This window comes from Canis lupus, chromosome 5, assembly GCF_048164855.1.
Source record: "Canis lupus baileyi chromosome 5, mCanLup2.hap1, whole genome shotgun sequence".
Lineage (NCBI taxonomy): Eukaryota > Metazoa > Chordata > Mammalia > Carnivora > Canidae > Canis > Canis lupus.
The window spans coordinates 71,764,071-71,779,752 of NC_132842.1; positions in this window are offsets into that span (position 1 = coordinate 71,764,071).

Below are 15,682 nucleotides of genomic sequence, written 5' to 3' on the forward strand. Positions count from 1 at the left end.
CCCTGTGCCCCTCACCGCCCCTGGGAGCCAGGCTCACCAGCTCTGCCCTCCAGGCGGGGAAGCTGGGGATCTGAGAGGTTAAGTCACCACCCCAAGGTCACCCAGCTGACACACAGTCCCCACCCTCCCACTGCCCTATCTGCTGGAATGAGGTTTTCAGTAACCTCCAGGCACCACCCCGCACAGCCTTCCCCTTCCTATGCCCTTCCTGCCCCTTGTTCATCTGGAATCACCCTGTTGATCCGGCCAGTAAATGTCAGAGATCATCTCTGACACCAGAGGTCAGGACCACATAGACAAATGTGAAAGGCCAGCCCTGCTCCTGAGAGGCCTTGTGTGACCTCTGGTCACGGCACTGTGTCCGCAGGAGGCCACTCCCCTCCAGACTTGCATCCATCACGGACTTCACTGTGATCAAGCTTATCTGTGGAGGTCGGGAGGCTTCGGAGGAAGATCTCAGTGGTGGGTGCTGGACTCAGGCGAAACTGTACACGTTCAGATAGCTGTTTGGGTAAAACACAATGAGCATCATGAAATTTTAACTAAACTCTTGCTTGCATGAATAACTGAGCAGGAGATCCAAGTACACGGACTTCCCCGGGCCTGCTCTGGAAGGAACGCTGGGGCAGCCCCGGCCTCAGGTGCAGGAGCCATGGGAATCTGCAAACCTCCAGCACTGTGGGAGTGAAGACGAGTCTCCCCCCTTGCCAGCCCCAGGAGCTGCCCAGTTATCTCTCCTCTCAGGAAAGTCATTCTCTCCCCATTCCCTGCTCTGCTTGGCCCAGCAGGAAGTGACAGGTGAGAGGAGCAGATACGAGCAAGAGCCAGGAAAGCAAACGGAGTCCAGGGTGGAAGTGTGGAATCCAGCTGAACCCATGGGATAAATTGTGATTCTGCAGCTTGCTGACTGCATGATGTTTAGCAACACACTGTACCTCTTTGAGCTTCAGTTTCCATATTGGAAAAATAAGGACAGGACTCTAACTCCCATCTTTTCAAAAATGTGGACTCTTTTCCCCCCTGCGCGTCCCTCCTTCCGCAGCCCTCCTCCTGATAAATTACTCCCTCCACTCCCCACTCACCCCCAACCTCCGCCACCAACCTGCAGTCTATTAACAGTGTTGAGGTTAACACCTGGTCCACTCAGGACATAGTCTCAGGTTTTCTCTCCCTGGAATCTCAGTTTGGAACATAGAGACAGAGTCTGTAAGCTGTGGGAGCCAGCTGGAAGAGCTCATAGCGCAGGGCTGGAGACCACCATTTTTGGCACAGCTGTGGTGGGTTGGAAGTGAGCAGAGAAGCCACTTGTCCACAGTGAAAAGGAGGAAGATGGGCAGAAGGAGCTAGAAGACAAGTCATCCTATAGATCTAGCCAGAGATACAGAAAGAGACAAGAAGAGTCTGTGTCAGGTGACCCCTGGCCCCACAACACCAGCTGTTCTGTCTTCATTTGGGGTCTGAGGAGACCTTCATGTCCTCCCACTAAGCCATCTTGCCACATGAGCTCCTTTGGGTGGGTCTTTGAACCAGTTAGGGGTCTTCTCTACTACACATGTCAGAAAACTCAACCCAAACTGGCTTAAGCAAAAGAGAATCATTGATTCATGTCCTGGAAACTTTCAGGGCTCAACTGGTTTCAGAAACAGCTTGAAGGGGCCTCCAGCGATGCCACCAAGCTCTGGCTCCTCCTCATCTCTCCTTCACATTTGTCCTCATTCTGAGGCTACACCTAAAATGGCGGCAAGCGCTTCAGACTCAACTTCCAAGATCAAATTCAGTGGCAAAGAGCAAGAGTCTCTTTCTCAGACACCCCAGTAAAAGCCCCATTGCATTTCATTGGCTCCATTGGATCCTATGCCCTCCCTTAGCCAACAGCTATGGCTACAGAACTCCATTGCACGAATTGGTTTAAGCCTTGGTCACATGGCCCGCCCTGAGCTATGGGCAACCTCACCTGCCCAGCGTGGGGAGGAGAAGATCCATTAACAGAGTCAACACAACTGCTCTGGGAAGAGGATGACAAGCAAGCAAAGACAAGACCTCAAAGGGAAGGGGAGAGTGAGATGAGGTCCCCCAATGAAACACATCTGTACAATCTTTCCTCCTTTTTGTGCCCAAGTTGATAGCTCTTCTGTACAGCACACATAAGTACCAGTAAAAACTGAGGAAATCTGAATTATGTGATTGGCTTGTATCAACGTCAGTACCCTGGTTGCAATATTATCCTATAGTTTTACAAAAATAATGCCATGGGGGGAAACTGGCTAAAGGGTACAGGATCAGTCTGTATTTTTATTATTATTATTAAACTGTTAAAATTAAATGTTAATAAATTCCCTCACAAGGATACAAACACTTCCTGAGCTGGGTGTTGGTGGTGGGAGCCCCCTTTTCCATGTTACCTGGGGGTGTGGGTGAGGCTCCCATTAGAACAAGGGGAAGCCAGCTGCCTTCTTTTGCTAGATTGGGGCCTGGGTCTCCTTATTCAACGGGCAGGAGGCCGGAGACGCCCTACCACTGTGTTGTTCCTCCAGTCCTGGGGTGCTTGGCCCATTTGCCTTCCTCTGCCCACCCTCCAGCATGCTCCTTTGGTTGTTTCTCAGGTCAATTCCAGAGTTGATAGTCCTACTGAGTGGGGAGGAACAGGGAAAGACTTCTGTATTATTTCTTTTTTTTTTCTTTTTTTTTGTTTTTAATTTTTATTTATTTATTTATGATAGTCACAGAGAGAGAGAGAGAGAGAGAGAGGCAGAGACACAGGCAGAGGGAGAAGCAGGCTCCATGCACCGGGAGCCCGATGTGGGATTCGATCCCGGGTCTCCAGGATCGCACCCTGGGCCAAAGGCAGGGGCTAAACTGCTGCGCCACCCAGGGATCCCTGTATTATTTCTTATAATTTCATATGGCTCTACAGTGATCCCCAAATAAAAAGGCAAATTTAAAAAATAAAACAAACATATGCAAGGGAAAAAAAAGCGATGAAATTAAATAAGACGAGCACCACCAATCTCACTGGCTCACCACAGAAAGTAAACTAACATGTGCAAAGAGCTTAGCCCATGCCTAGCGTGTAGGGGACACGTGATGGACATCCATTTCTTCTCCACTAATTTAGCAGTGTTGTGTTCCTAAAGTCCTGAGGAACTAAAAACATAATTTTTAAATGAAACTATAAATTGTCTTTCATAGACTGGAGTGAGTCAATCCAAAAGTCCTAACAGCTGCTACTACTACTAACCATAGTAACAGTGCTTCTTTGGGAAAATGTAGTCCAAGCTCCAGGCACCAGCAACACATCCTCCCATCCCTGGGCCACTCTCTGGAACGGGGTTAACGTTGTTTGGGGACCCAAGGTAGAGCCAGACCCGGCCCTACAGACATAGAGGATGGAGTGAGGATCAACAAAGCCAGGATCCTGAACATGCCTCAGGTTCACGGGCATTAGAGCACCAGCGGTATGACCCACGGTGGGCTGGGGCTTTACTGTGTGCCAGGCTCGGTGTGCGTTCCCTCTCACTGGTCCTCACCACTAATCTCTAAGGAACAGACTGATATTAACCCATTTTATAGCTGAGGGGGTTGACACTTTGGGAGGTTAAGGAGTTTGTCCAAGGTCACAGTCCAGATCTAAACCTCGGACCGGGAGCTGACTCCAGCCCCCTACCCCTGACCACTGCACTTACTGCCCCTCTGCTCTTGGTGTCCAGTGGTGCGGTTTCAAGGGTTCATCTCCTCAACCCCCCCAGGGAGGGAGAAGCTGATCAGATCACTGTCCCCCATCCACAGATGAGGGAACTGAGGCCCAGAGCGGGGAGGCAACTTGGCCAAAGTCACACAGCAGGAAAGTGGGGAGCCCTGTGTGCCTGACTCCTCTGTCGTTCCTTCCTCTGCTCCCACGTCCCTCCCTATAGTACCTCTCAGAGGAAAGCACAGACTGGGGCCCCCTTCTCTCTGGTGCTGGGCGGGGGGACTCTGGAACTCATGGAGAAGCCTCTATTTGCAGCACCTCCTGTCCTGGTGGCCAAGCCCCCACCCCATCCCCACCACCCCAGCCCCCTAAGTCTACGCCACATCTTCTCTCCTCCCACCCCTGAGCCCTGAGGCAGTTCCTTCTTTGATTTGCCTGCTTTAATTATTACCTTCAAGGAGAGAATCCAGGAGGTGAACACAAAAGACCTCCCTCTGATAATTGAAGGTATCGTGCCTGCCTCGGATGCGGTCTGGGCCAGGGCAGCCCTTGCACCAACGTGCCATTAGCCTCTGCCAGGGTGGGACAGTGGCCCACACGCGGTGTGGACTCTGTGCCCACAGAGCCCTGGGTGCTCCATACCCTGGATGCCCTCGGTGATTGCTGCAGACGCTCTGGAGCCCCGCCTGAGTACCCTGGGGTGCTCAGCCTCACCCAATTAGAAGTGGGGGGAGGGACAGGAAAGTGACCCCCAAACTGAGAAGGTACTTTGAGACCAAATAACAAAGCAGGCGACTCTATACAGTTTGCATAGAGTTTTATTCAGGATAATTTATTGGCAGGGAGGATCTGATGGAGGACAATCCGTGAGAGCTGCAGCAATTCTCTGCAAAACCCCGACCTTAACCACAGATTTTTATAGAGCGAGGGGACACGCAGAAGGGCACTGTAGTGAGATCAAAGGGTTTGCATGCACCCAGTTGGCAGCTAGCCTTTAATTAGATCCTGTGGCACTGCCTGTGTGTCAGGAAGGGGAAAGAGTGTGTTCTAACAGAGTCACGGAAGACCAAAGCAAGTGTCCCCCCAGCCCAGCCTTGGCGGGCATTTCTAAGGTATGTGTATTAATCTCTAAGGGGCCTGGAACGTGAAGCCCCAAGAGAGGACATCAGGGACAAGACGGAGAGCCAAAGATGGAGTCAGTATTGTCCACACTCCTACACCCACCAGGGAGGCTGCCCACGGAGGACACCGGCGGCTCCCCGTGCCTCCCGTCCCCTCCATTAGCGCACGTCCAAGGATGTTCACTGAACGGGGCACCTACCACGTGCCAGGGGCCGTTCCAGGTAGGGGACGCAGCTTTGAGGGGGAGCTGACGTTTAGTGGGGTGACGGACAGTAACAGACACGGCTGTATCTAGAGTCAGGTGGTGACACGGGCTAAGGGGACAGAGGTGACGGCGGGGGTGGGGGGGAGGCTGATGTGTCCCCACTGCGTGCAGAGCGAGGGTGGGCACCGGGGCTCGTCCTGCCTGAACCTCCAGCCCCGGCACCGAGCCGGCCCAGGCTGGCCCTCCACGACACCTGCTACCTGAGCATCTAAGTGCACAGAGCCCCCCTGGGGCCTTTGTCAGGGAGGGGCCGGGGTGCTGATCTCAAGTCTCCCATCTCGGGTGAGATGTCTCCAGAGGACCACATTCCTGAGGATCGGGGTCCCTGCACCCTTTGCTCAGGGTCTCCAGGGTTCATTCCCAGCAGATGGGAATTGGGGGGGGGGGGGCTTAGGAGAGGCCAGGACCCCACCTCCCTTCTCCAGGCAAAGCAGGCACCCCTAGGGGGGAGGGGAGTGACTCCGACACCCCTCTCCCTGTGGGGGCAGAGCCCGTGGGCACAGGAGCAGGAAATGCCGCCTCACACGACACAGAATGTGCCCCGGGATGTACATTCCCCTCTCGAATGCAAATGCAGGCGTTTGTGGCAGGCTGTGAGTTCAGCGCGCAGGCTCGGGGGCCTCTCAGCCCGTCCTCCCCGTCTTGATGCATGGCAGCCCTTCATTTCCCTCGTAGTACGTGTTTCAAGTGCATTGTTTTTCTCCCTTTGATAAAGTGTAATTCATTTAAGGCTCTCATGGTTATTTCATGTCTCCGAAGCATACTTTTCACAGGCAGATCAATTCCGAGAAAACACTTAAAGCCCGTGGAAGTTAGATCCATTAACAAGTGCTAAGTGGCCAATCGCTCACGGAGGGGGGCCTTTGACTAAGACCAAGAAACACCAGCTCTGCCAGGAGCCCTGGAAAAAGGCTTTAGGAGCCTGTTCCTTTTCCTCTGAAATCAAAGCTCATTTTGGAGACCCAGGAAGATGATCAAGAGAGCAGCCGCTGGCCCTCTGTGAGAGCCGCAGAGGGGACACCTTGCCACATCACTCCCCAGAAAGGGGTCTCTGCTCTGCCAAGGTTGTAAATAAGTCAGCGTGTCTGTGGCTCCAGGAGCCCTGTATAATGTTTCTCAGTCGCGCTCACATGTGTGTGGACAGTGGGAACGAGGAAATGTCACCTCGATACCCAAGTTCAGTGGGAAGAGGAAGGCCCGGTGGGGGGACTGTGACTCAGCAGAGACCACTTCTGGAAGAAGACAGCGGGCCCAGGGGGGAGAGCAAGAAGGAGGGCCAGACCTCCATGGGTCAGAGATAAATGATGGGGCCCCGGAGCGTTGGAAGGAGGTTAACAGCCAACACCTCATCTGATGACAGATCTGCTCCGTGAAAAATGAAAGATAATGATGGTAACTTCCAGCCGCCGGGATCTTACGTGTGTCTGACTCTGTGCTTGTGCTTTGTATGTGTTGCTTCAGTTAAGTCTAATAACCCAATGGATTGGGTGGTTTCATGGCTCCATTTTACAGATAAGGAAATTGAGGCTCATAGAAGGGAAGTCCTTTGCCCTGAAACACCCAAGGTGCAACTCAAATCCCAGTCTGTCCGATGCCAAAGCCTGAGCACTTGGGTATTTATACCTCCCTCTAACTCCTGTTTGCACACCTCCGAGGATGTGGAACTCTACCACTTTTCCTAGTAGCCCGTTCTGTCTCTGCACAGCTTGGGATGTTGGAGAGCCCTCCCTTCAGGCCACACTGAACACAACTTCCTCTTGCACGTGGCAGCCCGTCCTGTACTTGAAGGGAACACTGTAGAGACATGCCATTGTGGTTCTAATCTGTGCTCTCCTTTTTTTTTTTTTTTTAATTTATTTTTTATTGGTGTTCAATTTACTAACATACAGAATAACCCCCAGTGCCCGTCTCTCCTAATCACTAATGAAGTTCAGCATTTTTCCATGTGCTTTTGTATTTGCCATTCATGTATCTTCTTGATGAACTGTTTTCATCCTTTGTCTGCTTTGGGTTGGTTGGTTGTCTGGAGAGATCTTTATAGACTCCAGATATGACTCTTTCATCAGGTTTATGCTTTGTAAATATTTTCTTTCAGTCTCTGGCTTATATTTTTAATTCTCTTACTGTCTTTCAAAGAGCAGAAACTTTTAATTTTAATTAACTCCAATCTACCAATGTTTGCTTTTATGGGTCATGTTTTTGGTGTCCTTCCTAAGAAAGCTATGCCTCCGCCCAAGGTCACAAAAATTTTTTTTCCACTGTTTTCTTCTAGAAGTCTTATAACTTTAGGGTTTACATTTAGATTTATGATCCATTTTGACTTAAGGTTTTATGTAGTATAAGGTATGAGTTGGAGCTCACTTTTTTGCATATGGGCATCCAATTATGCCAGCACCGTTTGTTGAAATTACTATTTTTCTATTGTACATCCCTTGTACTTCTGTGAAAAATCAGTTATCCACATATCTTCAGGTCTATTTCTGAATGCTTTATTTTTTTCCCCATTGATCTTTTTGTTGATATTTATGCCAATACCACACTGTTTTGATTACTTTAGCTTGCAATTAGTGTTAATCCTCCAAGTAGATTTTTCTTTCTCACAGGTGTTTGGGCTACTCTAGGCATTTTGCTTTTCCATATGCAATTTAAAATAAGCTTATAGGGATCCCTGGGTGGCTCAGCGGTTTGGCGCCTGCCTTTGGCCGAGGGTGCGATCCTGGAGTCCCGGGATCAAGTCCTGCGTCAGGCTCCCGGCATGGAGCCTGCTTCTCCCTCCTCCTGTGTCTCTGTATCTCTCTCTCTCTATGCCTATCATAAATAAATAAATAAATCTTCAAATAAATAAATAAATAAATAAATAAATAAATAAATAAAATAAAATAAGCTTATAAAAGTCTACCAAAAAAACAAGGCCTATTGGGATTGAGTTGATCTAGACGTCAGTTTGGGGAGAACTGACACTTCTCAATATTAGGTTCTCTGACCCATGAACAACATATTTCTATCCAAACAGTTATTCAATTTATCTCAAGAATGTTTGTTTAGTTGACAATGTACAGGTTGTGCACATCTTTTGTCAGATTTATTCCTTAGTATTTAAAACATTTTGATACTGTTATAATGATATTTTTATTTTAGTCTCTACTCATTACGAGTAAACATAAATACAACAGATTTTTCTATATTGATCTTATATCCTGAAACCTTACTAAGCTCATTTATTAGTTCTAATAACTTACAGATTCCTTTGGGTTTTCTTTTTTTTAAAAAAACTGCTACAATGTACTTAATTTTTATTTTTTTATTTTCACTTGGTTAACATACAGAGCAACATTGGTTTCAGGGGTAAGATTCAGTGATTCATCACCTACCTACAACACCCAGTGCTCATCACAAGTGCCCTCCTTAATACCCTTCAACCCATCTATCCTATTCCCCCACCCATGTCCCTCCATCAACCCTCAGTTTGACCTCTATCATTAAGAGTCTCTTATGGTTTATTTCCCTCTCTCCTTTCCCCCCCTTCCCATATGTTCATCTGTTTTCTTTCTTAAATTCCACATATGAATGAAATCATATAGTATTTATCTTTCTCTGACTGATTTATTTCACTTAGCATAATACACTGTAGCTCCATCCATGTCATTAGAACCTTTGGGCTTTCTATGTAGATAATCTTGTTGTCTGCTAATAAAATTTTTACTTATTCCTTTGCAATATATATGCATTTAACTTCCTTTTCATGTCTAATTGCACTGGCTAGACTCTTAAGTACAATGTGAATAGAGAAGACATTGGGGAGAGCAGGTGTTCTCTTGTTCCTGATCTTAGGGGTCTTTCATCATTAAGTATGATGTTAGCTGTTGGTTTTTCATAGGTGCTCTTTATCAGTTGGCAAAAATTCCCCTCTATCCTAGTTTGCTGAGAATGTTTGTAAGAAATCTAAATGGTAAATAATGAAATGTTAAAACGTATATGAAAAATTGGTTGGAAAATGGTCACAATACTTCCAGTCTGTCTATATCTCTTTCCAGCCCTTTGAAATGTGGCTTTGCTTCTCTTGCCATCAAGAGATGAAGTCTCTGTCCCCAGCTCTTGAACCTGGGCTGGCTCTGTGATTTGCTTTGGCCCATGAAATGTGGTAGAAATGATGTGCCAGTTCCCAGTTGTTTTAAAATATATGCAGTTCGGGGTTTTTTGTTTTGTTTTGTTCTTTGTTTTTGCTTTGCTTTGTTTTTGCAGTCAGATATAAAACATGCAGACACAGAAGTGATTGTCATTAAGAAAGAAATTTGTATTCACAGATCCCTAGACACAAGAGGCACAGTATGCCACACAGGGCCACCTGCAGAACCACCAGTGTGAATCAGGGGGCAGAAGGAAAAGAGGGGAGAGCTTGGCCTTTATTGGTTTTTTGTAGAGGGAAAGAGCAAGGCAAGGCAGGTACAATGAGTGAGTTTAGGATTGGATAATTTGAGTAATTCTGGCAGCTTTGTACTATACGGGTGGTCCCTGAGTACCCAGCCATAGACCCCGGGGTGATGTAGGGCAAAAGGAACATTGACTTGGTATTATGAGAGCTAGATGTGGTTTGGAGTGTGAGCTCTGGATTGGTTGGTTTTTATATGAATGGCACACTTACAGCAAAATCCTTAACACTATCTATCCATTGTGTTATGGATATGAACAGGAATTAACACCAGGAGGAACAGGATCTCCAAAATCAAGGCCCCAGTACTAGAGCATCAAGAATACAGAAAATAAGAATATATGGTCAATATGCCAGCCCGAGATTATATGGCCAAAACACCCTGTGTGTTTTTACTCCCTCTTTTGAACTTTTATCTTCACCTTATCATGAAGATAAGAGTGGGCAGGCCTGCTGTCATATGAGATCACATGAAACAGAACAGAGCCATCCCAGCTGAGACCTTGCTAAACCAGGGAGCCCCCAACCAATCCACAAGCTGACTGCAGGTGCATGATTGGGCTCAGCCAAGATCAGTCAGACCCAGCCCAGATCAGAAGGACCAGCTTCCCTGAGAACTTCTGAGCTAAATCAATGCTTGTTATTTTAAGCCAGTAAGTTTTGGGGTGGTTTGTTATGCAGCATTAGGCAACTGATATACCAGATCTCTCTCACTCAATAGCCTAACAATATTTCATCAGTGCCTTGACTCTTCTCAATCATCTCTATACCACCATCTTTGTTCCTAAAATTCCACAAGTGTTTTTCCCTGCATAAAGACCCTGTAACTGGGTTGCTAGAACTCATCTCCCCCTTTCAGGGCATTGTTCATTCAACCAGTCAACAAATGTTTAGAGTGTGCCCACTATATGTGCTAGGCACTGAAGAATAGACTGAGAATAAAATAGACAGAGACCCTGTCACCAAAGAACTTATAGGAGATATGGAAATTAAATATATAATTGCAGAAATAATTACAGTAGAGTTAAACATAGCTTTCACCCAGAATATGTGGTATTTAGCATATAAAGTACACCAACCTGCAATTAAATTGCACCCACAATGCTCACCCAGAAAACCCAGAGCCCACCTTATGAAAGAGCAGTTACTCACAGTGAGGGGAGCTTTTAGCCATCGGGGAACAGCTGGGCCTCCTTTGCATAGTGGGAACACCAGCTCTGAGTCAGAGTCCTCATACAGCTGTAATTAAGGAATTACTCTAGTTTAGAGTCAAGAGGGTTTTGAAGACAGACTACCGGGAGGGCGAGGCCATGGGGCTGGGAGAGGAAACCTCCACCAGGGTCAGACAGCTTAGGTCACAGCCTCGGCTCTCCCGCCCACACACTGGTCACCTTGGGCAAGCCCCTTTACTGTTCTGAGCCTCAATGTCCCCATCTGTAATCCTAAGCCAAAACCATTCATCTTCTTGGGAGTCTGTGAGAGTTGCCTGAATGTAACACACGTGGAAGTGCCTAGCACCACGCTCCACTTTGTAAAATGGGCTGGAACTGAACCTTCTCCACTGGGATGTGGAGGACGCCAGGCACTAGACCTTGGTGTTCTGATGCTCGAACTCCAACCCTCCTGCCCTCTGGCCTGTTGTAGAAGCTAAACCCAGTGTCCCTCCCCTCAGACCCAGCAATGAGTCATGTCACACATGATGCCTCCCTTGGCTAAGCACCCTTCACCACCTGCAAAGATGCTGGATTTCATGGGGGGGGTGGGGCACTGCTTCTGGGGCACACCTCCCTGCAGCTCTTGGCCATCTCCTCTCCTGTGTCCCTCCCCCCTCCCCCCGGGATTCCACATCCACCATCCAACAGACAACAGCTGAGCACATCTGCACACAGTTGCCAGTGGCTGGTTGGTCCCTCTGCCAATTACAGTGCATTCCCTGTAATGACGTTCATTAGTCTGTCTGACATCAACTCTGTTCTCAGGTTAATATGTTTAACTTAATGAGGCATTATTTTCAGTTAGAAAACTTCTTAAAAAGCATGTTTTCTCCTGATGAGCTAAGCTGATGGGTAGATTAATACCAGGCTTGAAAAGCCAAACAAGAAATTGAGTCTAACCAGCTCCTTTTTCTTCTTCAGGTATGAACTGAGCTTGAATTAATTTAAGTTAAACTTGTCATTTCCTAAAGGAAAGAATAGGGAGAAGATCCCCACTTGGCTCTGTGATTTGTCCTCCATGGGCCATTGGTTTCTCTCACCCACCCCCAGCCCCAGCCCCAAAGACATGAAAAGACCAAGGACCAGTAGAAGATGGGTGTGGGGGATGAATGGTGCTTCCACTGGGCAGCAGGAGGAGCCAGCACTTGAAAGGGGAGCTCTCACGTGGTGACCAAGACGCCAACCACAGCGGACAGAGCTGGGGGTCCATCTGGTTTGTCTCTGTCACTGCGAGCTTCACAGGGCTCACTGTGCCCAGCACTTAGTAGGCACTTGGTAGTTATTTGTCAAATGAGTGCAGTAGACGTTCAACGGATGGTTCCCATTTATTTGAGGAATCACATGATCTCAAGAGAGAGAAGGTGTTTGAATCTCCAGATACATCTTATAGGTGAGCCTGTGTTCATGACTCCCGGTCCTGGGGCCAAAGACAACCCAAAGGCCAATTTCCTTTGATGACTTGACCAGTGGACATTCCCACATCCCTCTCCCCATGACTCAGAGCCACTGCTGACCATAAGATGCCAGCCAGCACACACTGCCCTTTTCTCCTAGGAGTGGACTTTCAAGCCACCCTAATGTACTGCTGTGTCTGCCCAAAGGTCAGACACAGGAGGAAACTTAGCACCCTTTCTGTATTTGCCCTGCTTACTCACCCTGCATAAGTCAACCCTATTTCTATCACATTCAGAGTCAAGGGTGGGGGTGTTTGCTGTGGAATGAGTAGGAGTTTTATAAGCAGAAAGGTTATTTCAAACCTCATTTCTGCCACTCGCCAACTGAGAGAGGTTGAGCAAGTCCCTCCCACCAATCTGAGGCTACATTTACTTAGCTTTTAAAATGACCTTTATCAGGTCCCTAAAATGAATCAAATGAAATCATGTGTATGAACAAATTAACACAGTGAGTGCTCAGTTTCCACGTGTAAAGTTGAATTGAAAGGAGCTAATATCAACAGGCACATCCCAGGAGTTTACTTTCAGCTTCCTCAAATCAATCTTCACTGCTGCTGATCTGTTCTCCAGCTCAACTGATTCCAATCTGTGAGCCTGAGCCTTGAGGTTCTCCTGCCCTTCCTGACTCATCTCTTCCACATTCCTGCTCTCCCATCCTGTTCGGGCTGTAGATGAGATGCTCTTTCAGGGTCCTCACAGCCAGCCCCTCTAAGATCTTGAGTAATAACCTGACCGTAGCTAGTCAATGCTCCAAGGGTTTCCCTCCCCACAGCATATGGTAATATTAAGACTGATGGAGAGAGATTGACTTTGGTATCCTTGCTGCTGGACCACCCAAGCCTTGGGCAGACACAGCCTCAGTGAGAAAACAAAGCTACCCCATCATCCACCATTGCTATTCTATTTCCAAAGGCCCCTGTCATTTGTGGTTTCCAAGGCTGAGGGGGTGGGGAACACCAGGACACAGCACATGGAAAAGCAATGTGATTGTAGAAATGATGATTTTAGGGTGGATGACATGAATCTCTCAACCCAGTTGAGCCCTCCTCCCCTTTACTGGGACAGACTGGCCCTCACTCTCCTTCTGGACCTTGGACAGCAGCAATGCTCTCCTAGGTTCTAACCCCAGCTTCATCATGGCTTATGACTCAAGGAATTGTACATTAACATAGTGGAAAGGAATCTTGCAGTCCATCTTAATTTAACAGTCTCTCTCTTTATTTTATAGGTGAAGAAATGCCAGGAGTGCTGAATTGAGTAGTGATGTAATTTGATAAAATGGTCACTGGACTAAAATGCCCAAATCTTAGATCAGCTTCATGTCCCCTTGGCAAAATAAATCCCACCATGAGCCAGAGCACCCCTAAATCCTATAATTCTAGGATCCCTAGTTTGAGGCAAAATGCAAGTGATACCTTTCACAACCTGAATTATGTCCCCAGAATTAAGGACAAGGTTGTAATATGGGTCCAACAGGCTTTGAGTCTCCTGACTCCCCCATCGTATTTTGTACTCCGGCTTTTTAATCCCTTCTCTTCTCCTAAGCAGAAGACTCTTGATAAATGGCTACTAAATGTGGCCATATTCATAACACTAAACTAATTAGAAGATTTTTTAGAAGCCTCTCTTTTTTATTAGAGATCTCATGAGACATAGAAATGGCATCCAGGTCAAGAAAGCTACTCCCAGATTCAAAGAATGTTCCAGCTAGAAATGGTTTGGCAAGTGTTCCATCCAAGCTTCTGCATTTTATAGATGAGGACATTGATACCAGGGGAATGAAAAGACCCTTGCCCAAAACCCATCTGTGAGTTAGTGGCAGAATTGGAACCAGAACCAAGATCAGCTCTTAGCCCCCAGCCAATATCCATGTCCACGGCCCTCTATGGGTGCTGGGGAAATCAATCCAGAACATTCTGGTCACATCCCTGGACCGACGACCTTAAAATCAGCCCTGCCATGGTGATAGCTAACAACAGCGGTGATGCTGCCATCAACTGAACATCACTATGTGTTGGCTGCTTTGCACTCATCATTCTGTTGACTCCACAAAACTCCGTGAAGTAATCCTCAAAGTTGGCACCACTCTACAGACAAAGAAATTGAGGATAAAAGACAAAAGTGGTTGGTGTGGAATATGAGATATATGATAGTACCCTTAACTATGCTCTTCATCTCTCAAGGTCCTCTCATGCCAACTCTAGTCTTTCCTTATTCCATCTATCCAAAAACCTCACCTTACCTCACCGACCCCCAAGTCTCTCTTTTTCAGTTGATGAGGTCCCTTCCATAGCATTTCTTGAACCATAAGCCAACTCAAAGATTTTATGGGAGATTAGTTTAACCCAAGCAAATGCAAATATATAATGGGATAGAGTGTAAATTACCATGATCTTTTTTTAAGATAAGTGAGCAATCCTTAAAATGTTCGGCTCTGTAGTAGGTTGTTTTGGTTGAGGCCCTCAGACACCCAGAGAGCATTCACCAACCCCTGCCCAAAGGGGGCTTTGTGCAAAAACTTTTGGGAGCATTACCCTTAACACAAACAAGCATCCTAGAGATCATCTGAGTCCTCACTGACCTCACTGACCTAATCCCTCAAATGGACCATCATAGAAATGACCCATGAGTCTTCCCGGGAAGAGTACCCCAGGCCATAGGAACCACAATTTCAGAGGAGAGAGGTGAGAGTGTGCCCATTGTGTTTGAGAGTCAACAAGGAGTTGTGTGTGGCTGGGGTTAGTTGGTGGGCAGGGAGGTGGGATGTTAAGGGAGGTGACATGACAGAGGTCACAAGGATCCTGGGAGCCAATGGAGGACTCTGGCTTTGATCTGAGGAAGATGGGAGCCATACAGGGTGTGAGCAGAGGAGGAATGTGGTTGCACTGACACCGTTAAAGCCAATCTCCTTCTCCATAGAGAAGAGACCAGAGAGGACAAAAATGGAATCAGAGAGAAGGTTGTGCACCTCCCACAATAATCCAGCCAGATGGTGGCTGTGATCAAGGTAGGAGCTTAAATCCATGAGTATTTTCCAAGGTTACAGTAGGGATTATGAATGACGGTGAATAACTAAACAGACAAACAAGCACCCAGCCCAACACATGACACGTGGTAGGCACTGGAGATGGTAGCTATCATCAGGAAGCAGAAAGTGCTGGTAAATCCAGAATCATATCATGCAGCTTCCTGGCCTCATTTTTCTGAGTCCAGCAGCTCTATCCAGTCTCTCTGGGGGGAACAGAAAAAAGCAAACCCTCAGGCTGCAAAGAGAAGTTGCTGATGACACGCTGTGGCAAGGGAGTCTCATGCCAAGGTCCTCCCGTCCCTGGAGGAAGGTTCAGACAAGTGATAAAAACCTCACATTTCACACATTCAACATGTGCCTGAGTGACACATACCCGGAGTATTTTTAAGGGGAAAGTAACCTTTAAAAATGATTTGCTCTTTGTTGGTTTAAAAATTAAAAGTGGAGAAGCAACTTGAATTCTCCCAAACCAAGCGTCTTTC